The 24,475-nt window shown below is 42.7% G+C and overlaps 1 pseudogene; it reads right to left on the bottom strand.

Annotated features, from left to right (window-relative positions):
• Positions 1-220: 220 nt before the first annotated feature.
• Positions 221-24,475, bottom strand: part of LOC148800596 (uncharacterized) — a 68,972-nt pseudogene continuing 44,717 nt past the window's right edge.

The following is a 24,475-nucleotide window of genomic DNA, read 5'->3' as shown; positions in this document are numbered from 1 at the left end:
TGGGAGATATTACTTCTCTGTATCAGGTATATTCCTCTCCTACTATTTTTGTTCAGATCTGGTTCAGTTTATGGTTCAATATTGATCATTGAAAATACGATTTTCTAAATAGGGAATACGATTCCTAGTTGAAAGGGAGAGAAATTTTTTTGAAATTTGCCCACCTTATTCCGCAAGTTTTGGGCATCCATACGATGGATCTCTCATCCCTTTAGGAGGGTCATTGGTTGTCTAGATAGAGAGTGGATGGAGGGGGCACTGTGCCGCCCACCAAATATGGTTTCAGACGTTGACCATTTACTTTAAATGTGCGTTGAACCGTGTGGGTGACCTCTACGGTCCCATGGGGAAAAACCTGTGTAATTGTGAAAGGTCCAGACCACTTGGATCTCAGCTTGCCTAGGAACAGGCGGAGACGGGAATTGTACAACAACACTTGCTGGCCTACATGAAAATCCCGTCTCAGCAAGTTCTTATCATGCCACCTTTGAATTCTATCTTTGTAAACCCTGGCATTCTCATAGGCGGCAAGTCTGAATTCATCAATTTCATTCAATTGCAACCGCCTCTTAACATCCATGGCCTGTATGTCAAAATTTAAGAATTTTAGTGCCCAATAGGTCTTATGCTCTAACTCGACCGGTAAATGACATGCTTTACCAAAGACCAACCTGAATGGGGGCATGCCAAGGGGTGTTTTATATGCAGTTCTATAGGCCCATAACGCATCATCCAATTTGATGGCCCAATCTTTCATGGCAGATGCTACGGTCTTCTCTAGGATTTTTTTGAGCTCCCTGTTAGCCAACTCCACTTGGCCACTAGTTTGAGGGTGATAGGGGGTAGCCAATTTATGTTTAATTCCATATTTCTGCATTACCCGTTCAAAGAGGGTGTTGCAGAAATGAGTTCCCCTATCTCTAATTATAGCTCGAGGAGTGCCAAATTGGGTGAAAAGCTTTTTCAGGAAATGTACTACCCTCCTAGAGTCATTTGTGGGTAAAGCCATGGCTTCCACCCATTTAGACACATAATCAACAACAACGAGGATATACTTATTCCCAAAAGTATTCGGGAAGGGTCCCATAAAATCTATACCCTAGACATCGAAAATTTCACAAATTAGGATATTAGAAAGGGGCATTTCATTCCGTCGGGAAATGTTACCTGTTCTTTGGCATTTGTCACGTGTGGACACATACCTATGGGCATCTTTGAATAATGTCAGCCAATAAAAACCTGATTACAAGACCTTGGGTGCGGTGCGGCTAGCTCCAAAATGTCCTCCTGCTTCTCTATCATGGCAAAATTGGAGTACCAATTCCATCTCCTCCTCGGGGACACATCTCCTTATGATTTGATCTGCACATAATTTGTACAAAAAGGGTTCCTCCCACAAATAGTATTTTACATCAGAAAAGAATTTCTTCTTCTGTTTGTTGTGAAAGGTTAGGAGGGATGACTTGTGCAACAAGATAATTTGCAAAATCAGCATACCAAGGAGATGAATATTCCTGAATGGAGTACAACTGTTCATCCGGAAATTCTTCTCGAATGTTGCTGGTTTTCTCCTCTTTTGAGCCTACCTTGTGCAACCGGGAGAGATTGTTAGCAGCCAGGTTTGCAACACCCTTCATGTCTCGTATTTCAATGTCAAATTCTTGCAGCAGTAGGATCCACCTGATCAGTCTTGGCTTTGAATTTTTCTTGGTAAAAAAGTGCCTCAATGCTGAGTGGTCTGTGTACATAATAACTTTGGACAAAATCAGATATGAACGAAACTTATCAAGTGCAAAGATTACCGCTAGTAGCTCCTTTTCTGTTGTGGTGTAATTTAGTTGTGCTCCATTCAAGGTTCTACTAGCATAGTAAATCGGTTGAAAATGTTTGTTCACTCTTTGTCCTAAAACAGCTCCTACGGCTGAGTCAGTCATTTCACACATCAGTTCAAATGGAAGTGTCCAATCTGGCGCTATCATGATGGGTGCATTGATCAACTTGTCTTTCAAAGTGTTGAATACTTGTAGGCATTCAGCTAATGTGTCTCTTCCCAGTTCAGAACTAGATGTGTCTCTTCACATCTCCTAAGCACCTGTTCCAAATTATTCAAGCATGTATCAAATGAAGAGCCAAAAACTGAAAAATCATCCATAAAAACCTCAATAAAATTTTCAACCATATTAGAAAATATGGACATCATACACCGCTGAAAGGTTGTTGGGGCATTGCATAATCCGAATGGCATCCTTTGGTATGCAAGGTACCATAAGGGCAAGTGAAGGTGGTCTTTTCTTGGTCCTTTAGTGCAATTGGGATCTGATTGTACCCTGAATATCCATCCAAGAAACAATAATACTCATGCTCGGCTAGCCTCTCTAACATTTGGTTCATGAATGGGAGAGGAAAGTGGTCTTTATGGGTGGCTTCATTTAATTTCCTATAGTCAATGCATACTCACCACCCGGTGACAATTCTAGTTAGGATGAGTTCATTTTTTTCATTTGGGACAACGGTCATACTCCCTTTCTTGGGCACGACTTGTACGGGACTCACCCAAGAACTATCAGAGATAGGATAATCCATTAGGCCTGACCGAAAAGATTGGCCGGACATATTGGATGGTGCACTTTGGGCTTATCGGATGGTGTATAAAACTCCCATTGGAATGTCTCCTTATAGGCTAGTCTTTGGCAAAGCTTGTCATCTTCCTGTAGAATTGGAACATTAGGCTTATTGGGCCATCAAAAAGTTTAATTTCAATCTAACCCAAGCTAGATCTGATAGCTATAATTATATAACCCTAGCAAGTGCACTAGTTATCAAGTAGTATAAAGATATCGTTCCCATGAGGATTTAACAAAATAAGTATTAGAACTATAGCTTCCCTCAATTATTTGAACAACCGAATTCTAACAATAGGAACTACTAAAAATTAAAGATAGAAAAAGAAAGAACAGAAATAAAAACCAAGGCAATCAATGACTGAACTTGCAACGATTTAATTGAAAGCATTAGGACTATTGGTCCACCTAACCATCCCAATGAACATCAATTTATTAAATTAACCAAGATGATTTATTATTTTCATAAGCTAAAGTCTTTTCTAATTTATCTGATATTCCCTCCCAGGATATATCAGACCTACTTCTATCAAATAACCTTTCGATCCCTCGATTAGGGTTCTCGAGATAGAAAATGCATTAAGTTCTATGAAAAACCTGTGTCATCAGATGAATCATGTATATATATTCCTATATACCATTCAATTCACACTATGAATTATTTAGTCTTTTATATGAATTCCCCTTCTGGTTCATTCAAATAAACCAATTCAACTAGGAGGTGGCCAAGCTCCTAATTGCATTTCGCATAATAACTCATAGACAATATGAAAATAAAAACAGCTTAGCTGAATTAAATAAAAATCAATCCATGGTCGTGGTTAGGCTTTCCACATCCCTAGCTACAAATAGATTAGTTCATCATAAAGGAAGTTAAACAAACAAGGTATAATAAAGAACTCATGATGTCGCCCCTTGAGGTTGAGATTGATGAACTTCTTCTCCTTGCCGCTGCCTTCCTCCTTTTCTCCTCCTGCGTTGCCGACTACTTTCTTGAAGGCTGAAGCTCTCTTGGAGGATTTCTCCTTGATTGCTCCAGAAATTGATTGATGCCCTGGTGCTAGTCCACCCCCCCTTTATATAGCTTTAGGAGGAGGGGCTGTTTCCAACTCCTTCTTGGAGTTCTTCCTCAAAAATAGAAAGTCCTAATCTAATCCTATCCTTATCTCTTATCTAGTAATCTCAATCTCATTTATCTTTCTAGAATTACATCAGAAAATTAAATCTAATAGGACTCTTTGCAGTTTCTTATTTTTGAATTCGTATTAGGCTTCCTCAACGAATTGGGCCGCCGCAAAGCTTCTCTGCGAGTTGGGCTTCTACTACGAATTGGGCTTCCCTACGAATTTTCTCAGACTTCAGGACCGATTTTGACTATGATACCGTCTGAATATATCAAAACTCAAAACATGAAAGTTGTAGAGTTCTTCCTTATCTTTCCAATGCATCTTTAATCATTTTAATCAGAGTCCAGATGGGAGAGTTATGCTCAGATTACTAAGCGGCACTAAAACTATGCAAAATTGCCCAATTAGCCTTGTTTTTCTTCTTGACGCCTTCTTTCATGCCCTAAATCAAAATACAAGAATAATGAGTCCAATTAAATACTAATTAAGTATAATAGACTGAATATTTAGGGATAAAAATATGATAATTCTTATTTTCCTCAAGATCCCATCAGGCTCTGCAATTAAGTTAGTTGGAAGAACTTCGCAAGGAAGCTTATGAAAGCTCTGAAGGGATGAGAGATCCATCATATGGACGCCCAAATCTTAAGGAATAAAGGGGCGAATTTCAAAATTTTTTCTCTCCCTTCAACTGGGAATCACATTCCCTATTTAGAAAATCATATTTTCAAGGATCAATCTTGAACCATAAACTGAACCAGATCTGAACCAAAAAGGAGTAGGAGAAAATTATACCTGATACGGAGAAATAGTATCTCTCAACGAAGGTGTTCACACCCAAGGAAGGATCTAAAGACAGCTCCCACTGAAGATGGCGTAGTGCAGGATGGAGTAGAATCAGTAGTATTCTTCTCCAAGAATTCTGTCCTTCACAAGAAACAGCAGGATGGCACGTGAGAACAACTTCCTATCAATTCTTTCTCAAAGAACTGATGTCAAAATTGATTCTTGACTTCTCCCACAACTGGAGATCGAACTGGATGTCTGGCGAATGTAGGATGGAGGCGGCAAGAAAAATCTTTGCAGGGATTGCAGAAATCTTTCTTCTGTGATTTCAGCTCTGAAGATGATGTGAGTATATCTTCTCTAAAGGCTGTCACCCTCTCCTTATTTGTAACCCCAAAGGATCAACTCCTAATCCAATTAGGAGTTGCTGATCCAAATCTTATTTGGATCAGAACATCTCTTTAGGTGATAAGGATAAACCCTTATCTTATCTGTAGATTGGATCAACCTTCTCCTAATCAAATTAGGAGGTTTCCAGATCCAAATCACATTTAGATCTAGACTCTCTGAGTGGATAGGGTTAAGGCCCTATCCTATCTGCTGAACAATCTTAGAATTCGCCCATATTTAACTTATTAAATAAGTCCAGTTCGAAGTGGGCTTTAGGCCCATTAAGCTTGTATGCTCACTTAACCTTCCTAACTACTACCCAGTTGGGCTTCCTTGTATGGCGTGGGACCCAAGTATTGATCTACACATCAACCACATGGGTTCAGCCCAGCCTTTGTCACAAGGCCCGGCAGAATACACTGCTATGGACAGTGCACCCCCTGAAACCCATCAAATGGGTTCTATGGGCCCAACACTTACCCTAAGTGGTCCCTAGGCCAAGCCTCCTTGTAACACCCAGGGACTGTGGGCAGATGCAAGATTAGCCCATCAAGTATTACCCTCAATGGTCTTACACTTAACCTCTCAGCCCATAATGATCAAACACTGCCCGACAAGAGAGGACCTCTCCCTCGGCTGCAAGGAACAGGGTTGCACTCTCTGCTTATATGGATCCCGGGAATTAAAACCTTTTGCAAATATTTTAGAAACCGTAATATATATACTTTTATATCTCGTATAAAATATATTTTGCAAAACATATCTCAACGATTGAAATCGACTGCCGGCAGTCTTGGTTTCCATCAATGAAAGTGCATCCCCGATCATTACCTTTGTCTGACAAAGGGGCTGATCCTGTGACTACGATCATCCACTCAGATGAATTCTTAGACTATCCTAACATACCCAGGTATTGACCCCCGCTAAGGATCTCATTGATTGGTACATCAAAGACAGCCCAATCCGACACCTAGTGCAGTATCATAATCGAGTCTAGGCGTCGGGTGTAACTTTCCAGTTTTTCCTATTAATCTCCATGGTCCCGGACAATACTGGAAATCTGGTCCAGTTCAAAGATTCAATTAATCCTACGCTGTATGTGCCTAGGGTCTCACCCTGACAGCTGAGACAAGCTGCCCCAACCGACTTGGTGGCACCACAGTGTCAGCCTTATCAGGATAGGTCTCCCCAGACCGAGCCACTGGCTGTGAACATTCTAAACTAACACGAGTCTCATTAAGTGTCCAGTTTAAGGGTATTACACAGAAAAATTGAAGGGACGAGAGATCCATCCTATGGACGCCCAAAGATTGCGGAATAAGGGGTGAATTTCAAAAATTTTATCTCTCCCTTCAACTGGGAATCGTATTCCCTATTTAGAAAATCATATTTTCAAGGATCAATCTTGAACCGAAAACTAAACCAGATCTGAACCAAAAAAAAATGGGAGAGGAATATACCTGATACAGAGATGTAATATCTCCCAATGGAGGTGTTCACGCCCAAGGAAGAATCCAAAGACTGCTCCCACTGAAGATGGTGCAGTGCAGGGTGGAGCAGAATCAACAACGTTCTTCCAAAAGAACTTGACCCTTCTTAAGGATCAATTGGACGACTTGAGTACAGCTCCAACCAATCTTTTCCCTAAAAGATTGAAATCAAGATCCAATCTTGATTGCTCCCAGGAACTGGAGATCGAACTGAAGGACTGGCAAAAGCAGGAAGGTGGCGGCAGGAGAGAATTCACAGTATGCAGGAAATCTCTTAATCTCTCTTTCTTTAAGAGAAGAATGCTATTGATGATGTAAAAGGCTGCCGCCCCCTTCCCCTTTTATAATCTCAAAGGGATCAGCTCCTAATCAGATTAGGAGTTGCTAATCCAAATCATATTTGGGTTAGAAGTCCCTTAGTGATAAGGGATAATCCTTATCTTATCTGCAAATCAGATCAGCTGTCTCCTAATCTAATTAGGAGGTTTCCAGATCTAAATCTTATTTAGATCTTGGACTCTCTGAGTGGATAGGGTCTAAGCCCAATCCTTTTAGCTGACCCACTTCAGAATTAGCCCCCTTTAAATGACTGATCAAATCAGCCCAGTTCGAAATGGGCTTAAGGCCCATTAAGGTTATGTACTCAAAAACCTTCCAAATTGCTGCCCAGTTGGGCTTCCTTGTATGGCGTGGGACCCAAGCATTGATCTACACATCAGCCACATGGGTTCAGCCCAACCTTTGTTACAAGGCCTAGCCGAATGCACTGCTGAAAACAGTGTACCCCCTGAAACCCATCAAATGAGCTCTATGGGCCCAACACTTACACTAAGTGGTCCCTGGGCCAAGCCACCTTGTAACACCCAGGGACTGTGGGTAGATGCAAGATTAGCCCATCAGGCATTATCCTCAATGGTCTTACACTTAACCTCTCAGCCCATAATGATTATACACTGCCCGACAAGAGAGGACCTCTCCCTCGGCTGCAAGGAACAGTGTTGCACTCGCCACTTATATGGATCCCGGGAATTAAAACCTTTTGCAAACATTTTAGAAACCATAATATATATACTTTTATATCTGATATAAAATATATTTTGCAAAAACAAATCTCAACGGTTGAAATCGGCTGCCGGCAGTCTTGGTTTCCATCAGTGAGAGTGCATCCCCAATCATTACCTTTGTCCGACAAAGGGGCTGATCCTGTCACTATGATCACCCACTCAGATGAATTCTCGGATTGTCCCAACATACCCAGGTTTTGACCCCCGCAGGATCTCACTGATTGGTACATCAAAGACAGCCCAATCCGACACCTTGTGTAGTATCATAATCGAGTCTAGGGGTCGGGTGTAACTTTCCAGTTTTGCCCATCAATCTCCAAGGTCCAGGGCAATACTAGAAATCTGGTCCAGTTCAAAGATTCAATTAATCCTACACTGTATGTGCCTAGGGTCTCACCCTGGCAGTTGAGACAGGCCACCCCAACCGACTTGGTGGCACCACAGTGTCAGCCTTGTCAGGATAGGTCTCCCCAGACCGACCCACTGGCTGTGAACATTCTAAACTAACACGAGTCTCATTAAGTGTCCAGTTTAAGGGTATTACACAGAAACATACCAAGGGAACATGAATCAAATATGTATCTTTATTCATTTACAATAAACTCATAAAGTACATCATTCTGATTGAAGCTAAGGGCATACAAAACTGTCTAACAAAAATACCAAGGGAGCATGAATCAAATTTGCACTTTTATAAACTCATAAAGTACGTCATTCTGATTGAAGCTAAGGGCATATAAAACTGTCTAACAGTTCCCAATTGCACTTAGGTCGAATCAGGTACAAGCCGGAGTCCCATGCTTTCCACGTGTTTCTCAAACACTTTCTATGATAGTGGCTTTGTCAATGGGTCTGCTACATTTTCCGCTAACGCTACCTTTCGAATCAGGATGTCCCCTCTACCAACAATCTCCCGCAGTACGTGGTACTTCCTCTCGATGTGCTTCGACTTCGAGTGGGCTTGTGGCTCCTTAGCCTGAGCAATGTCTCCACTGTTGTCACATAACAACGGGATGGGTGATGTGCTGGACAGAACTACTCCCAACTCGTGAACGAACTTCTTCATCCACACGGCTTCTTTGGCAGCCTCACTTGCGGCAATGTACTCAGCCTCGATCGTGGACTCTGCAGTGGACCCCTGTTTGCTGCTTTTCCAGCAAAGAACACACGATCCTATCGTGAAAGCATATCCAGATGTAGACTTTCTATCATCTGTAGTGAGCTACCGTCGAATACTAGACAAAACTCTTTTATCCTTCGAAGGTACTTAAGTATGTTTTTCACAACAGTCCAGTGCTCCTGCCCTGGGTTGGCCTGAAATCTTCTTACTACACTCACTGCCGGAGCAATGTCAGGATGAGTGGACAGCATGGCATACATGATGCTCCCTACGGCAGAGGCATAGGGAACGTCTTTCATGCCATCAATCTCCTCAGATGTCTTGGAAGACATCTTCTTGGAGAGAGTGACTCCGTGCCTGAAAGGAACATTTCCTTTCTTGGAGTTTTCCATGCTGTATCTTTTGATTATTTTGTCAATGTAAGCAAATTAGGATAATCCTATTATCCGCTTTGATCTATCTCTATAGAGTCGAAGACCCAGTATATAGGAGGTTTCTCCAAGATCTTTCATGGAGAATTGCTGTGAAAGCCATACTTTCTCCATAGTTAACATTCCTACATCATTCCCAATGTGTAGAATGTCGTCTACATACAGAACCAAGAAGGTAACCTTATCTCCACTATACTTCCTGTAGACATAGGGTTCATCCGGATTCTGCTTGAAGTCAAACGATTTGACAGCAGAGTCAAAACGGATGTTCCAACTTCTAGAAGCTTGCTTAAGTCCATAAATGAATCTATTAAGTTTACATACCATGTTTTCTTGACCTGCAGCAATGAAGCCTTGCGACTGCTGCATGTAGATATCTTCAGTACAATCTCCATTCAGGAATGCAGTTTTGAGATCCTTCTGCCAAATCTCATAATCATGGTATGCTGCTACAGCTAGCCGGATCCTAATGGATTTAAGCATGGCCACAGGCGAAAAGATTTTCCTCATAATCGATGCCCGTTTTTTAAGTGTACCCTTTCGCCACCAGACGAGCTTTGAAGGTCTCAACCCTACCATCGGGGCCCTTCTTCCTCTTGTAAATCCATTTGCAACCGATTGCTTTTACCCCGGAGGGCGGATCTATTAGAGTCCATTTCTGCTCTCATGGCCTCCACCCACTTCTAGGAATCTATGTCCAACATAGCTTCCGCGTAAATCATGGGATCCTCCTTACTAGTCAAGGTTTCCACCAGGTAACTATCCTGGTCATAACCATAACGGACTGGTGGCCTGGATACCCGAGTGGGTCTTCTAGGTTGGTCACTACCTGGAACTTGTGGGACATCTCCCACTGCTCCTGAACTCTCCTCATCAAGGACTATTTCCTGACGAAGGGTGTCTAGGATATAATCAGTTTCCAATAATTGTGCATTTCGGCTGCAGAACACCTTCTGCTCACTTGGGTCATAGAATAGGTAACCTACAAAGCGTTTTGGGTAGCCTACAAATAGGCAACGGCTGGTCTTGGATTCCAACTTGTCTGCACTCATTCTTTTAATGTGTGCTGGACAACCCCAAATCTTCAAGTGTCTGACACTTGGTTTCTTTCTGGTCCAAAGTTCATATGGAGTGTTTGGAACCGATTTGATTGGAACTTGATTCAGCACGTAAATCGCAGTCTCTAATGCATAACCCCAAAAGGATGTGGGTAACTCTGAGTGTATGAGAAGTGATCGGACCATATCCAATAAGGTCCTATTCCTCCTCTCTGAAACACCGTTAATTTGTGGTGTAGTAGGAGGAGCTAACTGTGATACTATCCCATTGTCCTTTAAGTAGTCCCTGAATTTGTCAGAGAGATACTCGCCACCTCGATTTGATCGAAGGGCTTTAATTTCTCTCCTTAACTGTTTCTCGACCTCTTGTCTGAACTCTTTAAACTTTTCTAAGGATTCAGACTTGTGTCTCATTAGGTAAACGTAACCATATCGTGAAAAATCATCGGTGAAGGTGATGAAATACACATGTTGATTGCGTGTCCTAACACTTAGGAGACTACACACATCCTATGTATAAGGTCTAGTGTGCCTGTACATCTTTTAGGCTTACCGTTAAATTGTCGTTTAGTCATCTTGCCTTGCAAGTGAAGGGATGAGAGATCCATCTTATGGACGCCCAAAGATTGCCGAATAAGGGGCGAATTTCAAAAATTTTTCTCTCCCTTCAACTGGGAATCGTATTCCCTATTTCGAAAATCATATTTTCAAGGAACAATCTTGAACGATAAACTGAACCAGATCTGAACCAAAAAGGAGTGGGAAGGATTATACCTGATACGGAGAAGTAATATCTCCCAACGAAGGTGTTCATGCCCAAGGAAGGATCCAAAGACTGCTCCCACTGAAGATGGCGCAGTGCAGGTGGAGCAGAATCAGCAGTGTTCTTCTCCAAGAACTCTCTAAGTGGATAGGGTCTAAGCCCAATCCTATTAGCTGATCCTATTAGCTGATCCACTTCAGATTTCGCCCCTTTATTAACTAAATAAACAGCCCAGTTCGAAATGGGCTTTAGGCCCATTAAGCTTATGTGCTCACTTAACCCTCTTAACTGCTGCCCAGTTGGGCTTCCTTGTATGGCGTGGGACCCAGGCATTGATCTACACATCAGCCACTTGGGTTCAGCCCAACCTTTGTTACAAAGCCTGGCCGAATACACTGCTAAAGACAGTGCACCCCCTGAAACCCATCAAATGGACTCTACGGGCCCAACACTTACCCTAAGAGGTCCCTGGGCCAAGCCACCTTGTAACACCCAGGGACTGTGGGTAGATGCAAGATTAGCCCATCAGGTATTATCCTCAATGGTCTTACACTTAACCTCTCAGCCCATAATGATCATACATTGCCCGACAAGAGAGGACCTCTCCCTCGGCTGCAAGGAACAGTGTTGTACTCTCCACTCATATGGATCCCGGGAATTAAAACCTTCTTGCAAACATTTTAGAAACCATATATATTCTTTTATATCTTATATAAAATATATTTTGCAAAACAAATCTCAACGGTTGAAATCGGCTGCCGGCAGTCTTGGTTTCCATTAGTGAGAGAGCATCCCCGATCATTACCTTTGTCCGACAAAGGGGCTGATCCTGTCACTATGATCACCCACTCAGATGAATTCTCGGACTGTCCCAACATACCCAGGTTTTGACCCCCGCTAAGGATCTCACTGATTGGTACATCAAATATAGCCCAATCCGACACCTAGTGCAGTATCATAATCGAGTCTAGGGGTCGGGTGTAACTTTCCAGTTTTTCCCATCAATCTCCAAGGTCCAGGGCAATACTGGAAATCTAGTCCAGTTCAAAGATTCAATTAATCCTACACGGTATGTGCCTAGGGTCTCACCCTGGCAGCTGAGACAGGCCACCCCAACCGACTTGGTGGCACCACAGTGTCAGCCTTGTCAGGATAGGTCTCCCAGACCGACCCACCGGTTGTGAACATTCTAAACTAACACGAGTCTCATTAAGTGTCTAGTTTAAGGGTATTACACAGAAACATACCAAGGGAACATGAATCAAATATGTATCTTTATTCATTTACAATAAACTCATAAAGTACATCATACTGTTTGAAGCTAAGGGCATACAAAACTGTCTAACAGCTCCCACTTGCACTTAGGTCCAATCAGGTACAAGCCGGAGTCCCATGCTTTCCACGTGTTTCTCAAACACTTTCTGTGATAGTGGCTTTGTCAATGGGTCTGCTACATTTTCTGCTGACGCTACCTTCTGAATCAGGACGTCCCCCCTACCAACAATCTCCTGCAGTACGTGGTACATCCTCTCGATGTGCTTCGACTTCGAGTGGGCTCGTGGCTCCTTAGCCTGAGCAATGGCTCTATTGTTGTCACACAACAATGGGATGGGTGATGTGCTAGACGGAACAACTCCCAACTCGTGAACGAACTTCTTCATCCACACAGCTTCTTTGGTAGCCTCACTTGCGGCAATGTATTCGGCCTCGGTCGTGGAGTTTGCAGTGGACCCTTGTTTGCTGCTTTTCCAACAAACAACACACGATTCTATCGTGAAAACATATCCAGATGTAGACTTTCTATCATCTGGGTCTGACTGGAAATCGGCATCTGTATACCCTTGGATCTACAGTGAGCTACCATCGAACACCAGACAAAACTCTTTTGTCCTTCGAAGGTACTTAAGTATGTTTTTCACAGCAGTCCAATGCTCCTGCCCTGGGTTGTTCTGAAATCTGCTTACTACACTCCCTGCCTGAGCAATGTCAGGACGAGTGCACAGCATGGCATACATGATGCTCCCAACGGCAGAGGCATAAGGAACGTCTTTCATGCTCTCGATCTCCTCAGAGGTCTTTGGAGACATCTTCTTAGAGAGATTGACACCATGTCTAAAAGGAACATTTCCTTTCTTCGAGTTTTCCATGCTGTATCTTTTGACTATTTTGTCAATGTAAGCAGATTGGGATAATCCTATTATCCGCTTTGATCTATCTCTATAGAGTCGAAGACCCAGTATATAGGAGGCTTCTCCAAGATCTTTCATGGAGAATTGCTATGAAAGCCATACTTTCGCCGTAGTAAACATTCCTACATCATTCCCAATGAGTAGAATGTCATCTACATACAGAACCAAGAAGGTAACCTTATCCCCACTGGACTTCCTGTAGACACAGGGTTCATCCGGATTCTGCTCGAAATCAAACGATTTGACAGCAGCGTTAAAATGGATGTTCCAACTTCTAGAAGCTTGCTTAAGCCCATATATGGATCTGTTAAGTTTACATACCATGTTTTCCTGACCTGCAGCAATGAAGCCTTGTGGCTGCTGCATATAGATATCTTCAGTAAGATCTCCATTCAGGAATGCAGTTTTGACATCCATCTTCCAAATCTCATAATCATGGTATGCTGCTACAGCTAGCAGGATCCTAATGGATTTAAGCATGGCCACAGGCGAAAAGGTTTCCTCATAATCGATGCCCTCTTTCTGAGTGTACCCTTTCGCCACCAGACGAGCCTTGAAGGTCTCAACTTTACCATCGGGGCCCTTATTCCTCTTGTAAATCCATTTGCAACCGATTGCCTTTACCTCGGAGGGCGGATCTACTAGAGTCCATACTCCATTGGTCTCCATTGAGTCCATCTCTGCCTTCATGGCCACCACCCACTTCTGGGAATCTATGTCCAACATAGCTTCCGCGTAAGTCACGGGATCCTCCTCACTAGTCAAGGTTTCCACCAGGTAACTATCCTGGTCATAACCATAACGGACTGGTGGCCTGGATGCCCGAGTGGATCTTCTAAGTTGGTCACTACCTGGAACTTGTGAGACATCTCCCACTGCTCCTGAGCTTTCCTCATTAAAAACAACTTCCTAACGATGGGTGTCCAGGATATAGTCGGTTTCCAAGAATTGCGCATTTCGACTGCAGAACACTTTCTGCTCACTTGGGTCATAGAAAAGGTAACGTACAGAGCCTTTTGGGTAGCCTACAAATAGGCAACGACTGGTCTTAGATTCCAACTTGTCTGCACTCATTCTTTTAACGTGTGCTGGACAACCCCAAATCTTCAAGTGTTTGACACTCGGTTTCTTTCCGGTCCAAAGTTCATATGGAGTATTCGGAACCGATTTGGTTGGAACCCGATTCAGCACGTAAATCGCAGTCTCTAATGCGTAACCCCAAAAGGATGTGGGTAACTCTGAGTGTATGAGAAGCGACCGGACCATATCTAATAAGGTCCTATTCCTCCTCTCTGAAACACCGTTAAGTTGTGGTGTAGCAGGAGGAGCTAATTGTGATACTATCCCATTGTCCTTTAAGTAGTCCCTGAATTCGTCAGAGATATATTCGCCACCTCGATCGGATCGAAGGGCTTTAATTTTTCTCCCTAACTGTTTCTCGACCTCCTGTCTAAACTCTTTGAACTTTTCAAAGGATTCAGACTTGTGTCTCATTAGGTACACGTAACCATATCGTGAAAAATCATCTGTGAAGGTGATGAAATACACGTGTTGATTTCGTGTCCGCACACTCCGGGGACCACATACATCAGTATGTATTAGGTCAAGTGTGCCTGTACATCTTTCGGGCTTACCGTTAAATGGCCGTTTCATCATCTTGCCTTGTAGGCAAGGCTCACAAGTGGGAAGATCTTCTACAGCTAGAAAATCCAAAGGACCATCCTTTACCAACCTTGTGATTCGGTCAACACCGATGTGGCCAAGTCGGTAATGCCACAGACACGTGGGATTAACTGTATCACGGGCTCTCTTCTTGGGGTTTTCAACCGACGTAGTTTCGGTTGTGTTAGTTTCTAGAGAAGGATGTAGAACATAGAGACCGTTCTCTAGTTCCCCGTATGCGATGAATCTGTTATTTCTTTTAATAGTAATCGTATTACTAAAGAAGACAGAATAACCATCTGCACACAGTTTTGAGACAGAAATCAAATTTCTTCTTAAATTTTGTACATAAAGACAATCTTTCAGTACAATTATTCCTTCTCTAAAATATAATTCCACGGTTCCTATGGCCGTGGCTGCAACAGTTGCACTAGTCTCCAAGTAGAGTGTGACTTTCCTTCACTCAGCCTTCTGCTTACCTTGAACCCCTGCAGTGAGTTACACGCATGAGTTGAAGCCCCGGAGTCAATACACCAGGACGCAGAAGCTACCAACAAATTGGTTTCTATAACACAAGTTTCGAAATTACCTTTCTTGGATTCCAGGTAGGCAGGACAATTCCTTTTCCAGTGGCCGGTCTTCTTGCAAAAATGACAGGCTTCTGATGCCTTGTCCTTCCTCTGTTTCTTGGGTTTGGCAGCCTTTTTCTGGGGCTTTCTCTTCACCTTCCTTTTCTTGCCCGATTTGCCAGTTTCAACAAGCATGGCAATGGGTTCATCCTTTTTAATCAATTCTTCGGCCCTCTACAACATATTGCTGAGTTCCTGCAAGCTGACGTTCAGCTTGTTCATGTTATAGTTCATGATGAATGGATTAAAGGATGGAGGCAGAGAGTTGAGAATAGCATCGATCTGAGTTACCAGATCCAGCCCGGATCCAAGAGCCTCTAGTTCGTTGATATAGCCCATCATCCGGAGACAATGGTCGTGAACTTGTTGGCCCTTGGTCATCTGCGCGGTCATGAACTGTTTCAAGAGCTTCTACCGAGTAGAACAATTCTGCTCTTCATACATTGTCCTAAGACTGTCCAATACGTCCTTAGCAAGTTCGATCTGATCGAACTGCCTCTGAATTGGATTGTCTAAGGAGGCAATGATATAGCAGCGGGCAAGGGAGTTTTTCTCCTCCCATTCTTGGTATTCTCTTCTTCGGGCCTCAAAAGCCCTATCCCCCGGACGATCCGGGGCAGGATTCTTGGCTACCTTGTCCAATTTCTCAGAGGTTAAGACCAACATAAGGTTCCTGTACCAGTCAGCATAGTTTGGGCCTTTCAACTTGTTGTCATCAAGTAGCTTTGCAAATGATCCGTTTGCCATTTTCTGATAAAAGAGCAAACATCAGTCCACAACCTAATTTGATTCATGTTCATTTCATAGATATGGATTTTAATCTACGATCCATTTCCATTTATTCGTCTCTGAGCTTTTCCTCCTTTCTCAGTGATGGAGACTACGGGTTGTCTCTGGAAATGTGGGAAATCACATAGGGTGCATGAGGCCAACTGTTTCAACTGCAAAACCCCACCACCTTTCTCTGAAGGATCATATCCACTCATCATATGAGTTTTCCCTTTGGCCTCTGTCAGACAAGGTTCATAGCCATTTTCAGGTAAACCTTTCTGTCCAGTGAGTGCTTACCCATCATATTCGTGAACGCCAAGGTACCGTGAGAGAGTTCCCATTTTCTGGTGAAGCCCCTCCCACATCGGTCTATGACGCCCCTATCATCTTATGAAACACTTAGACAAGCCTAATAGCAAATGGATAGCCCATTTTCTGGTGCGTTTCCTCATTACTGAAGGACCCATCCTCGTGCTAATGATGGAAGGCCTTTAGAGAGTTCATCATATGAATCTCCCTATCACATGCACTCATATCATCTGGAGGGAACATATAATTACGCCCTAGTTCTATCTTTAGGTCAAACCAAAGTGGCTCTCACTGACTTTCATAAAGCCAGATTTTGGTGGGCCTAAATCGGCTAGGGTTCCGCACGAGACCTCATGATGAGGTGTGGGGCCCACCATTGAGGGAGGTCATCCAATGACCAAAAGGGACACCATGGCAATGATGTGCATTCAGCCATGGTGTGCGAAAGAGCCACTGTCGATTGAGCATGGGCCAAGTACTTATGGCCCATGTATGTAGCACATCACACATCCATACATCACATGCAGGGATAAATTGATCCAATCAATTAATTATCTGTAAAGCCCATTTGAATCCCATTTTAAATCGATAATATTAACCATTAACATTATCTAGGTATATGGGCTGAATGGTTCAACCCATATAGCTTTTAAGGGTTAGGTGGGCTTTTAGTAGTTTTAACTGTTTAAAACTGGGCCTTTACAGGTTGGGCCGAATTAACCATTTAATTAAATATCAATCCTTAGGCCCATTAGTGGGAAAATTAGGGCTGACTTTCAGCCTTGATTAAACCCTAGATTTGGTCCAAATAGTTTGAACCAATCTTGGTTCGAATGGGTCTAGGGTTTGATTTTTAATTAAATCTTTAATTCAAGAAAATAATCTGAAATTAATTACTGATAAAAGAAAAACAAGAATCAGTAAATCAGGGCTGTTCGCACAATCCATCCTGCAAAACAAAGGTTAGATCACAGAATGCAGTTTCACAAACTACAAATCGCAGATGGCGATTCTCCCATCTGCGAAATCTTCTTCTCTGCGAAATCTCCCTTTCTGCGCCGCCATCTTCGATCCATAATTAAAATAAATAGAAATCCTATTTCTATTAATAATTACAACAGATCAAATACCTATACATTGAGTCTAGAAAATAAAAAAAAATATTTACAGACCAAATGTAATAAATAAAGCAAGAAACTGCAAATCTTGCAGGTTCCCCGCGCAAACCAAGATTTCGATCTCCTCTTGTACGAACAGCCCATAAATCAAGAAAATCATAAAGAACAATTCTAAATAATAATCAGATTTATATAAAATTAATTTCAGATTATTCGCCCATTAATTTTGGGAACAAAATTTCCCAAAACCCATATCTGCGCAAATCGGGTAGAACACCTTCTGCCCATTTGCGTAGGTTCAGATCTGAAACAAACTGGTTCAAGATTTGAACATGGCTCCGATACCACTGAAGGGATGAGAGATCCATCCTATGGACGCCCAAAGATTGCGGAATAAGGGGCGAATTTCAAAAATTTTTCTCTCCCTTCAACTGGGAATCGTATTCCCTATTTAGAAAATCATATTTTCAAGGATCAATCTTGAACCATAAACTGAACCAAAAAGGAGTGGGAAGGATTATACCTGATACGGAGAAGTAATATCTCCCAACGAAGGTGTTCACGCCCAAGGAAGGATCCAAAGACTGCTCCCACTGAAGGTGGCACAGTGGAGGTGGAGCAGAATTAGCAGTGTTCTTCTCCAAGAACTCTGTCCTTTGCAAGAATCAGCAAGATGGTACGTGAGCACAGCTTCCTTTCAATCCTTTCTCAAAGGACTGATGTCAAGATCCAATCTTGACTTCTCCCACAACTGGACATCGAACTGGCAAACAGGGCGGCAAGAACAGGGAGGTGGCAAAAGAGTATTTGCAGGGAGCAGAATTCTCTCTTCTTGATTTCAGCACTAAAGAAAACATGATGATCTGTGTGCATATTTTTAGGCTGCCGCCCCCTTCTTCTTTTATAATCTTAAAGGGATCAGCTCCTAATCAGATTAGGAGTTGCTAATCCAAATCACATTTGGGTTAGAAGTCCCTTTAAGTGATAAGGGATAATCCTTATCTTTTCTGGAGATCAGATCAGCCATCTCCTAATATGATTAGGAGGTTTCCAGATCTAAATCTTATTTAGATCTTGGACTCTCTAAGTGGATAGGGTCTAAGCCCAATCCTATTAGCTGATCCACTTCAGATTTCGCCCCTTTATTAACTAAATAAACAGCCCAGTTCGAAATGGGCTTTAGGCCCATTAAGCTTATGTGCTCACTTAACCCTCTTAACTGCTGCCCAGTTGGGCTTCCTTGTATGGCGTGGGACCCAAGCATTGATCTACACATCAGCCACTTGGGTTCGGCCCAGCCTTTGTTACAAGGCCTGGCCGAATACACTATTAAAGACAGCGCACCCCCTGAAACCCATCAAATGGGCTCTACGGGCCCAACACTTACCCTAAGAGGTCCCTGGGCCAAGCCACCTTGTAACACCCAGGGACTGTGGGCTGATGCAAGATTAGCCCATCAGGTATTATCCTCAATGGTCTTACACTTAACCTCTCAGCCCATAATGATCATACACTGCCCGACAAGAGAGGACCTCTCCCTCGGCTGCAAGGAACAGTGTTGCACTCTCCACTCATATGGATCCAGGGAATTAAAACCTTCTTGCAAACATTTTAGAAACCATATATATTCTTTTATAACTTATATAAAATATATTTTGCAAAACAAATCTCAACGGTTGAAATCGGCTGCCGGCAGTCTTGGTTTCCATCAGTGAGAGTGCATCCCCGATCATTACCTTTGTCCGATAAAGGGGCTGATCCTGTCACTATGATCACCCACTCAGATGAATTCTCAGACTGTCCCAACATACCCAGGTTTTGACCCCCGCTAAGGATCTCACTGATTGGTACATCAAAGATAGCCCAATCTGACACCTAGTGCAGTATCATAATCGAGTCTAGGGGTCGGGTGTAACTTTCCAGTTTTGCCCATCAATCTCCAAGGTCCAGGGCAATACTGGAAATCTGGTCCAGTTCAAAGATTCAATTAATCCTACACTGTATGTGCCTAGGGTCTCACCCTGGCAGCTGAGACAGGCCACCCCAACCGACTTGGTGGCACCACAGTGTCAGTCTTGTCAGGATAGGTCTCCCCAGACTGACCCACCGGCTGTGAACATTCTAAACTGACACGAGTCTCATTAAATGTCCAGTTTAAGGGTATTACACAGAAACATACCAAGGGAACATGAATCAAATATGTATCTTTATTCATTTACAATAAACTTATAAAGTACATCATTCTGATTGAAGCTAAGGGCATACAAAACTGTCTAACAGCAAGCAAGGCTCACAAGTGGGAAGATCTTCTACAGTTAGAAAATCCAAAGGACCATCCTTTACCAACCTTGGGATTCGGTCAACACCGATGTGGCCAAGTTGGTAATACCACAGGCACGTGGGATTAACTGTATGACTTTCTCTCTTCTTGGGGATTTCAGCCGACGTAGTTTTGGTTATGTAAGTTTCTAGAGAAGGATGTAGAACATAGAGACCATTCTCCAGTTCCCCGTATGCGATGAATCTGTTATTTCTTTTAATAGTATTCGTATTACTAAAGAAGACAGAATAACCATATGCACACAATTTTGAGACAGAAATCAAATTTCTCCCTAAATTTTGCACATAAAGACAATCTTTCAGTATAATAGTTCCTTCTCTAAAAAGTAACTCCACGGTTCCTATGGCCGCGGCTGCAACAGTTGCAGTAGTCCCCAAGTAGAGCATGACTTCTCCTTCACTCAGCCTTCTGCATACCTTGAACCCTTGCAGTGAGGTACACGCACGAGTTGAAGCCCCAGAGTCAATACACCAGGACACAGAAGCTACCAATAGATTGGTTTCTATAACACAAGTTTCGAAAATACCTTTCTTGGATTCCAGGTAGGCAGGACAGTTCCTTTTCCACTGGCCGGTCTTCTTGCAAAAATGACAGGCATCTGATGCCTTGTCCTTCCTCTGTTTCTTGGGTTTGGTAGCCTTTTTCTGGGGCTTTCTCTTTGCCTTCATTTTCTTGTCCGATTTGCCAGTTTCAACAAGCATGGCAATGGTCTCATCCTTTTTAATCAATTCTTCGGCCCTTTGCAACATATTGCTGAGTTCTTGCAAGCTGACGTTCAGCTTGTTCATGTTGTAATTCATGATGAATGGATTAAAGGATGGAGGCAGAGCGTTGAGAATAGCATCGATCTGTGTTACCAGATCCAGCCCGGATCCAAGAGCCTCCAGTTCGTTGATATAACCCATCATCCGGAAACAATGGTCGTGAACTTGTTGGCCCTTGGACATCTGCGTGGTCATGAACTGTTTCAAGACCTTCTGCCGAGTAGAACAATTCTGCTCTTCGTACATTGTCTTGAGACTGTCCAATACGTCCTTAGCAAGTTCGATCTGATCGAACTGCCTCTGAATTGGGTTGTCCAAGGAGGCAATGATATAGCAGCGGGCAAGGGAGTTTTTCTCCTCCCATTCTTGGTATTCTCTTCTCCGCGCCTCAGAAGCCCTATCTCCTGAACGATCCGGAGCAGGATTCTTGGCTACCTTGTCCAATTTCTCAAAGGTTAAGACCAACATAAGGTTCTTGTACCAGTTGGCATAGTTTGGGCCCTTCAGCTTGTTGTCATCAAGCAGCTTTGCAAATTGTCCGTTTGACATTTTCTGATAAAAGAGCAAACATCAGTCCACAACCTAATTTGATTCATGTTTATTTCATAGATATGGATTTTAACCTACGTTTCATTTCCATTTATTCATCTTTGAGATTTTCCTCCTTTCTCAGTGACGGAGACTACGGGTTGTCTCTGGAAATGTGGGAAATCACATAGGGTGCATGGAGTCAATTGTTTCAGCTGCATAACCCCACCACCTTTCTGTGAAGGATCATATCCACTCATCATATGAGTTTTTCCTTTGGCCTCTGTCAGACAAGGTTCAAAGCTGTTTTCAGGTAAACCTTTCTGTCCGGTGAGTGCTTACCCATCATATTCGTGAACGCCAAGGTACTGTGAGAGAGTTCCCATTTTCTAGTGAAGCCCCTCCCACATCGGTCTATGACGCCCTTATCATCTTATGAAACACTCAGACAAGCCCAACAGCAAATGGATAGCCCATTTTCTGGTGCGTTTCCACATTACTGAAGGACCTATCCTCATGCTAATGATGGAAGGCCTTTAGAGAGTTCATCATATGAATCTCCCTATCACATGCACTCATATTAGCTGGAGGGAACAGTTAATTACGCCCTAGTTTGATCTAGGTCAAACCAAAGTGGCTCCCACTAACTTTCATAAAGCCAGATTTCGGTGGGCCTAAATCGGCTAGGGTTCTGCACGTAACCTCTCCATGAGGTGTGGGGCCCACCACTGGTGTGCGCACGTAAATCGGCTAGGGACACCATGACAATGATGTGCATTCAGCCATGGTGTGCGCAAGAGCCACTGTCGATCGAGCATGGGCCAAGTACTTGTGGTCCATGTACGTAGCACATCACACATCCACACATCACATGCAAGGATAAATTGATCCAATCATTTAATTATCTGTAAAGGCCATTTGAAGCCCATTTTAAATCCATAATATTAACCATCAATATTATCTAGGTATATGGGCCAAATTAGGGTTGATCGGTTCGGCCCATACAGCTTTATCCGCAGAGTGGGGCTATTAGCAGTTTTAACCATTTAAAATTGGGCTTTTACAGGTTGGGCCGAATTAACCATTTAATTAAATATCAATCCTCAGGCCCATTAGTGGGAAAAATAGGGCTGACTTTCAGCCTTGATCGAACCTTAGATTTGGTCCAAACAATTTAAACCAATCTTGGTTCGAATGGGTATAGGGTTTGATCTTTAATTAAATCTTTAATTCAAGAAAATAATCTGAAATTAAATACTGATAAAAGAAAAATCAAGAATCAGTCTATCAGGGCTGTTCGTACAATCCTTCCTCCAAAATAGAGGTTAGAACACAGTTTGCAGTTTCACAAACTGCAAATCGCAGATAGTGATTCTCCCATCTATGAAATCTCCTCCTCTGCGAGTTCTCCTTCTCTGCGCCGCCATCTTCAATCCAAAATAAAATAAATAGAAATCCTAATTTCTATTAATAATTACATCAGATCGAATACCTATACATTCAGTCTAAAAAATAAAAAAAAAAATTACAAACCAAATGTAATAAAATAATCCATAAACTGCAAAATCGTAGGTTCTCTACTTAAATCAAGAATTCGATCTCCTCTTGTACGAACAACCCATAAATCATGAAAATCATAAAGAATAATTCTAAATAATAATCAGATTTATATAAAATTTAATTTCAGATTATTCGCCCATAATTTTGGGAACAAATTTCTCAAAACCCATATCTGCGCAAATTGGGTAGAACGCCTTCTACCCATTTGCGCAGGTTCAGATCTGAAACAAATTGGTTCAAGATTTGAACCATGGCTCTGATACCACTGAAGGGATGAGAGATCCATCATATGGACGCCCAAATCTTGCGGAATAAAGGGGCGAATTTCAAAATTTTTTCTCTCCCTTCAACTGGGAATCGCATTCCCTATTTAGAAAATCATATTTTCAAGGATCAATCTTGAACCATAAACTGAACCAGATCTGAACCAAAAAGGAGTAGTAGAGGAATATACCTGATACGGAGAAATAGTATCTCCCAACGATGGTGTTCACGCCCAAGGAAGGATCCAAAGACTACTCCCACTGAAGATGGCGCAGTGCAGGATGGAGCAGAATCAGCAGTATTCTTCTCCAAGAATTCTATCCTTCGCAAGAAACAGCAGGAGGGCACGTGAGCAAAGCTTCCTATCAATTCTTTGAGAAAGAACTGATGTCAAGATCGAATCTTGACTTCTCCCACAACTGGAGATCGAACTGGATCTCCCACAACTGGAGATCGAATCTTCTCTAAAGGCTGTCACCCTCTCCTTATTTGTAACCCCAAAGGATCAACTCCTAATACAATTAGGAGTTGCTGGTCCAAATCTTATTTGGATCAGAACATCTCTTTAGGTGATAAGGATAAACCCTTATCTTATCTGCAGATTGGATCAACCTTCTCCTAATCTTATTAGGAGGTTTCTACATCCAAATCACATTTAGATCTAGACTCTTTGAGTGGATAGGGTTAAGGCCCTATCCTATCTGATGATCCATCTCAGAATTCGCCCATATTTAACTTGTTAAATAAGTTCGGTTCGAAGTGGGCTTTAGGCCCATTAAGCTTGTGTGCTCACTTAACCTTCCTAACTGCTGCCCAGTTGGGCTTCCTTGTATGGCGTGGGACCCAAGCATTGATCTACACATCAGCCACATGGGTTCAGCCCAGCCTTTGTCACAAGGCCCGGCAGAATACACTGCTATGTACAGTGCACCACCTGAAACCCATCAAATGGGCTCTATGGGCCCAACACTTACCCTAAGTGGTCCCTGGGCCAAGCCACCTTGTAACACCCAGGGATTGTGGGCAGATGCAAGATTAGCCCATCAGGTATTACCCTCAATGGTCTTACACTTAACCTCTCAGCCCATAATGATCAAACACTGCCCAACAAGAGAGGACCTCTCCCCCGGCTGCAAGGAATGGGTGGGCGAATTTCAAAAATTTCCTACCTTCTCCCAACTGGGAATCATATTCCCTAAATTTAGAATACAATATTCAAGGATCTACTTGAACCCTAATCAAACCAGATCTGTACCAAAAGATAAATGGGAGGATTATACCTGATCCGGAGAAGCAGTATCTCCCAAAGTTGGTGTTCACGCCCAAAGAATGCTCCAAGATCTGTCCCTGCTGAAGATGACACAGCTGTGTATGGAACAGAACCAGCAGGGTGCGTCCTACACACTAGATCCTTCACAAGAATCCCCTGGATGTACTAAACACTGAATTCTTTCAGTCTTTCTTGCAAGACTGATGCCAAGAACTGGTTT

The sequence above is a fragment of the Nelumbo nucifera genome, chromosome 4 (genome assembly GCF_055504915.1).
Source record: "Nelumbo nucifera cultivar China Antique chromosome 4, China Antique-T2T, whole genome shotgun sequence".
Taxonomy (NCBI): Eukaryota; Viridiplantae; Streptophyta; class Magnoliopsida; order Proteales; family Nelumbonaceae; genus Nelumbo; species Nelumbo nucifera.
This window is presented reverse-complemented; position numbering and strand designations above follow the sequence as displayed.